Source organism: Saimiri boliviensis, chromosome 3, assembly GCF_048565385.1.
Source record: "Saimiri boliviensis isolate mSaiBol1 chromosome 3, mSaiBol1.pri, whole genome shotgun sequence".
Classification (NCBI taxonomy): domain Eukaryota; kingdom Metazoa; phylum Chordata; class Mammalia; order Primates; family Cebidae; genus Saimiri; species Saimiri boliviensis.
In genome coordinates this window covers 160,232,221-160,239,015 of record NC_133451.1, presented here as the reverse complement: position 1 = coordinate 160,239,015, position 6,795 = coordinate 160,232,221, and the positions used below count along the sequence as shown (strand labels likewise).

Here is a 6,795-nt window from a genome sequence, read left to right as displayed (position 1 = left end):
ACTTAACAGTTATCAAAGACCTGACCAGACGCTTGATAGCTCTTGGGATGGATGATCAATAGTTGTGTGAACGATAATAGCTTCTGTGTTAGAGTGCTTCACAGTACACTAAAACCTGTTCACACACTTTATGTCACTTGAGCCTCAATATATCTCTGTGAGGTAGGCAGAGCAGGCAGTATAATCCCCATTTTACAGATCAATGAAAATAAAAGCATGAGTAAACAGAGCCTTAGAGAGCTAAGAGAATTGTTAAGGCCCACTGCTATTAAGTGTAGAGTCAGGACTAGAGTTCTGATGCTGGTCCCTTTGTGTATTGCTGTTTCCAATATTGTACCCTGTTGGAGTTTTCATACATCCCTTAATTACAGGGCCATATGCCATGTGCATTTAGCTGTAATTTGACCACAAGCTACAATACCCTGCTAAGAGTGCAGGGTGGACCAATCTGACCAAACACATTGAGTGGGATCTTGCCAGAGGTGGAGAACTGTGAGATAACCTGAGTTTTGAGTTTCCCTTTTTCTCCTGAATGTATCTACCACATACTCAAGTCCACCTGCATAAAAATGATGACTACCAAAACAATCTTGAAAAAGAACAAGTTGGAAGATTCGCATTTCCCAATGTCAAAACTTACTACAAAGCTACAGTAATCAAAACAGTGTGGTGCTGGCATGGAGACAGACATATAGACCAAAGGAATAGAATGGTGCTTCTAGAAATAAATCCTCACATATATAGGCATGCATCATATGATGATGCTTTGGTCAATGATGAGCTGCACGTACAACAGTGGTCCTATAAGATAATGGAGCGGGGTCAGGTGCGGTGGCTCACACCTATAATCCCAGCACTTTGAGAAGCTGAGGTGGGCAGATCGCCTGAGGTCAGGAGTTCAAGACCAGCCTGGCCCACAGGGTGAAACCTTGTCCCTACTAAAAATACCAAAAATTAGCCAGGCGTAGTACCAGGTGCCTGTAATCCCAGCTATTCAAGAAGTTGAGACAGGAGAATCATGTGAACCCAGGAGGCTGAGGTTGCAGTCAGCCAAGATTGTGCCATTGCACTCCAGCCTGTGCAACAAGAGCAAAACTTCATCTCAATAATAATAATAAAGTAATGGAGTTGAAAAATTCCTATTGCCTAGTGATGTCATAATGTCATGACATTACTCACGTGTTTGTGATGATGCTGGTATAAATAAACAAACACACCTACAGTGCTGCCAGTCATAAAAGTATAGCACATATGATTATGTACAGTACATAGTACTTGCCAATAAAAACTATGTAACTGATTTATGTATTTATTATACTTTTCAATTATTATTTTAGAGTTTACTCCTTCTGCTTATTAAAAAAAAAAAAAAACTGTATAACAGCCTTCGGCAGGTCCTTCAAGAGGTACTCCAGAAGAAGGCATTGTTATCACAGGAGACGACAGCTCCATGTGTGTTGCCCCAAAGACCTTCTGGCAGGACTGGATGTGAAAGGGAAAACAGCGATACTGATGATCCTCACCCTATGTAGGCCTAGGCTAATGTGTGTGTGTGCCTTGGTTTGTTGTTGTTGTTGTTGTTGTTGTTTTGATATTTACAAAGTTAAAAAAATTAAAAAATTAAAAATAGAGAAAAGCTTACAGAATAAGAATATAAAGAAAGCATTTTTGTCTTAGTTTTTTTTTTTTTTTTTTTTGAGATGGAGTTTCGCTCTTGTTACCCAGGCTGGAGTGCAATGGCGCAATCTCGGCTCACCGCAACCTCCGCCTCCTGGGCTCAGGCAATTCTCCTCCCTCAGCCTCCTAAGTAGCTGGGATTACAGGCACGCGCCACCACGCCCAGCTAGTTTTCTGTATTTTTAGTAGAGACGGGGTTTCACCATGTTGACCAGGATGGTCTCGATCTCTCGACCTCGTGATCCACCCGCCTCGGCCTCCCAAAGTGCTGGGATTACAGGCTTGAGCCACCGCGCCCGGCTTAGTTTTTTTTTAAGTGTAAAAAGTTAAAACAAAAATGTAAAAAATAGAAAAAAAGCTTACAGAATAAGGATATTAAAAAAAAACTCTTTGCACAACTATTTTTGAAACTACTTTGTACTAATTTTGAAACTATTTTTGTATAATGTGTTTATTTTTATTTTTTTGAGACAGAGTCTTGCCCTGTTGCAGAGGCTGGAGTGCAATGGCATAATCTTGGCTCACTGCAACCTCTGCCTCCTGGGTTCAAGCGATTCTCCTGCCTCAGCCTCCCAAGTAGCTGGGATTACAGGTGCCACCACACCCAGCTAATTTTTTGTATCTTTAGTAGAGACAGGGTTTTCACCATGTTGGCCAGGCTGGTCTCAAACTCCTGACCTCATGAACCAGCCTCCCAAAGGGCTGGGATTACAGGCATAAGCCACCACACTGGCAAATGTGTTTGTGTTTTAAGCTAAGTTATTACAAAAGTATCAAAACATTTAAAAAATTGAAACAGCTATAAATTAAACAGTTACAATAAGCTAATGTTAATTTGTTAAAGAAAGAAAAATGTATTTTATAAAAGTGTAGTCTAAGTGTACAGCATTTATAAAATCTGCAGTAATGTAAAGTAAATCTAGGCCTTCACATTCACTCACCACTCACTCACTGACTCACCTAGAGCAATTTTCAACCCTGCAAGCTCCATTCATGGTAAGTGGCCTATACAGGTGTACCATTTTAATCTTTTATACTATATTTTTATTGTACCTTTACCGTATTTCCTGTACATATGAGTCTACTTTTATGAGCTACTTAGGAAAGGCAAGTTCAGAGACAGAACCTAGATCAGAGGTTCTCATCTAGATGTGTTTAGATACACAAATGCTTACCTGTGTTACAGTTGCCTACAGTATTCAGTAGAGTAACATTTGTGCAGATATGGAACCTAGAAGCAATAGCTATACTGTATAAGCTGGGTGTGTAAGATTTGTGTAAGTACACTCTGTGATGTTTCCACAATGATGAAATTGCCTAATAACCATTTCTCAGGACGTATCCCTGTTGTTAAGCAACATAACAGTCAGTTAATTTTTGACAAGAAAGACAAGACCATTCAATGGGGAAAGGATCACCTCGTCAACAAATGGTGCTGGGAAAACTGAATAGCCACATGCAGACAATGAAGTTGGACCCTTAATTATACCATTTACAGAAATTAAGTCAAAATGAACCAAAGACCTAAATTTAAGACATAAACTATAAAACTCTTAGAAGAAAATCTAGGAAAAATCTTCATGACCTTGAATTTGACAATGGTTTTTTAAGTATGTCAACAGAAGCACAGGCAACAAAAGAAAAAATATATATGAGACTTCATCAAAATTAAGAACTTTTGTGCATCCAAAGATACTATAAAGAGAACGAAGAAAACCAAATAATGGAAGAAAATATTTACCAATCACATACCTGATCAGGGATTAGTATCCAGAATATATAAGGAACTCCTATAGCTCAACAACAACAAAACCTCAATTCAAATATAGATAAAAGACTTGAATAGGCATTTCTCCAAAGAAGATATACAAAAGGCCAATAAACACATGAAAAGATGCTCAACATTAGGGAAATACAGATCAAAACCTAAATGAGAAACACTCACTTGAGTTATTCCCTAATGACTCATGGGCTTCTTTTTAAACTCCTCTTACTATCATTCTCAGTTGAATGGGCTATTCTGAAACAAGTTAACAAAACAAAATCAGAAAATAACAAATGATAATGATGTGGAGAAATTAGAACCCTCACATATTTCTGGTGAAATATGAATGGTGCCTCCCTTGTGGAAAATATTTTGGCAGTTCCTCAAAATATTAAACTTAGTGTTACCATATGACCAGCAATTTCACTCCTAGGTCTGTGTTTAAAAGAACTGAAAACAGGGACTCAAACCCAAACTCGTACACTAATGTTAGCATTATTCACAATAGCCAAAAGACTGAAACAACCCACGTACCTATTGACAGATGACTGGTTAAGCAAAATGAGGTCTATCCGTACAATGGATATTACTCAGCCATAAAAACGAATGGAATTCTGATACACACAACAACATAGATGAGCCTTAAAAACATGCTACATGAAAGAACCCAGACATGAAAGGAATATTTTATGATTTCTATTTGTAAAAAAACAATTATTTTGGGTACATATGATTCCACTTTTATGAGGCACTTTAGAACAGGCAAGTTCAGAGACAGAACCTAGATTAAAGATTACCAAGGGAGTGGGGGAAAGGGAAACGGGCATTGTTGCTTGATGAGTAGAGAGTTTCAGGATGATGGAAAAGTTTTGGAAACAGAGCGGTGATGGCTGCACAATGTTGTGAATGTATTTAATCCCACTGAATTGTACATTTAAAATGGCAAATTGTATGTTATATATATTACATTTTACCACCATAAAAACAGATTTAAACATAATTTTTAAAAAATTACAGACTTTGTAACTTCACAGAGATAGAGAAGCAGAAATTCACACTATTCAGAAAATAATCATAAAGCTAGCTAGAAAGAAAGGGACAGGTCGTGACTGAATCCAAGAGGAGTGAATTGGAGACAGCTTCAAGGAAACCCCTGTGGAGTAAGAAAGGAAAGAGCAAGAGTGTTAAACATGAGTTAGCAGACTCCATGGTGAAAGCTTTTATGTACTTTTCATTCCATCCTCAGGGCAATTTTGTGTGGTATGTCCTGTGAGGACCCTATTTCATATGAGGGAACAGAACCGTAAGTAAGTCACTTCCTCAAGGACTCACCCAGTGAGTGGCGGAGCCAGAAATCAAAACCCAGTCTGTCACTTCCAGAATCCACATTCTAATTGTGTTCATCTCACCTTTTTTGGTTAAGAATTGGAACAGGGTCAGGCGCGGTGGCTCACGCCTGTAATCCCACCACTTTGGGAGGCCAAGGCGGGTGGATCTTCTGAGGTCAGGAGTTTAAGACCAGCCTGGAGAATATAGTGAAACCCTTCTCTACTAAAAATACAAAATTAGTTGGGCATGGTGGCATGCGCCTATAATCCCAGCTATACGGGAGGCTGAGGTAGGAGAATTGCTTGAACCTGGGAGGCAGAGGTTGCAGTGAGCTTAGATCATGCCATTGCACTCCATCCTGGGCAAAAAGAGCAAAATTCTGTCTAAAAAAAAAAAAGCCTATTATGGCTTCCAGCGGGGTCCCAGTGAGCGCTGCCGGCTCTGCTAATGAAACCCCCAAAATACCGGACAACGTGGGAGATTGGCTTCCGGGCGTCTACCGTTTTGCCACTGATAGGAATGACTTCCGGAGGAACTTGATCCTCAGTTTGGGACTCTTTGCTGCGGGAGTTTGGCTGCCCAGGAACTTGAGTGACATTGACCTCATGGCACGTCAGCCAGGGGTGTAGCCAAGTAGACAAATGGAATCCTGTGCTGAACCTGAACCTTCCAAAAAACAGCCTACAATGTGTGACCATCACAAGATGTGCCCTGATGGCAGCTGAAGTTTGATTCCGATGGGCACTTCCTTTTCCTTATCCCTGCCTAGTTTCCGTTTGTTCCTTGAGTCCACACAGAATTCCATGCTCTGGTCAGCAGACAGGTTTAAGCTAAAGTATTGCCTCTGTTCTGTGAAGTTCTGTACAAAGTTCCTAAGCTTCTCCAGGGGGTGATTTTGTTCTTGTCCTGAGAAATGAAAAATGCTGTTTTAACAAACATTTGAAATAAATACTGCACGCGCACACACACACACACACACACACACACACACACACAGAACTGGAACAATATCCACTCCACAGAATTGTTGTGAGTGTTAAGTTAGAAGTAATTTTTAAACTGGGAAGTTCTGAATGGAACAGGATTTTTGCACTGTTTTTTTGACTGCTTTATCCTGTATGCACCCATAGGAGGCTGCGACCTTTTTTTTCTGTACCGTAGTAGATTGTTCAACAATCTGTGTGTTTCACAATGGCAAAAACTCTGTTTTATTCATTGTTAAAAAAGGTATGTGTTTCTTTTTTTCTTTTTCTTTTTTTGAGATGGAGTTATGCTCTTGTTGCCCAGGCTGGAGTGCAGTGGCACAATCTCGGCTCACTGCAACCTCTGCCTCCCAGGTTCAAGCGATTCTCCTGCCTCAGCCTCCCAAGTAGCTGGGACTACAGGCGCCCGCCACCACGCCTGGCTCATTTTGTATTTTTTGTGGCGATGGGGTTTCACTATCTTGGACAGGCTGGTCTTGAACTCTTGATCCCAAGTGATTTGCCCACCTTGGGTTCCCAAAGTGCTGGGATTATAGGTGTGAGCAACCGTGTCTGGCCCTAAATGTTTTTGAGTGAAGGTGATGTTTGAGTAGAATTTTGAGATGAAGAACATGGCAGAAAGGATGGGCAAGTATCCCTATAACAACTGCATTTGAAGGACAGACGGGCTGCTCATTGGAGTGAGGGCCAGGGCTGGCCTATCATGTAATGGGGAAGAAGAGAGTTGAGGTATGGAAACAGTGAGAAATTTGGATCTGAACAGCCTTTGGGACTCAATATAGAATTCTGGGAAGGAGACGGATCTCTGGAGAACATGGGTGACCTTGCCATGTAAAGGAAACTGAATGGGAAAGAAATGAAAATCAGCAACAAAATCAGCATTCTGAACTAGAACGGTGGTTGCCAGGAGGGGAGATGGGATTTTGAGGAGTTGGCATCAAACATTGCCTCCGTGTGTATTATTCCAAAAGCTTCCTGAATCCCTACTATACCAAATGGTATAATTGCACCCTCGTGGTCCTCACCATCATCAATGCTATT

At 40.6% G+C, this 6,795-nt stretch overlaps 1 pseudogene; it reads left to right on the top strand.

Moving 5' to 3' along the window:
• Nucleotides 1-5,175: 5,175 nt before the first annotated feature.
• LOC101030728 (mitochondrial import receptor subunit TOM6 homolog pseudogene) lies at nucleotides 5,176-5,489 on the top strand (annotated as a pseudogene).
• The last annotated feature ends 1,306 nt before the right edge of the window (nucleotides 5,490-6,795 follow it).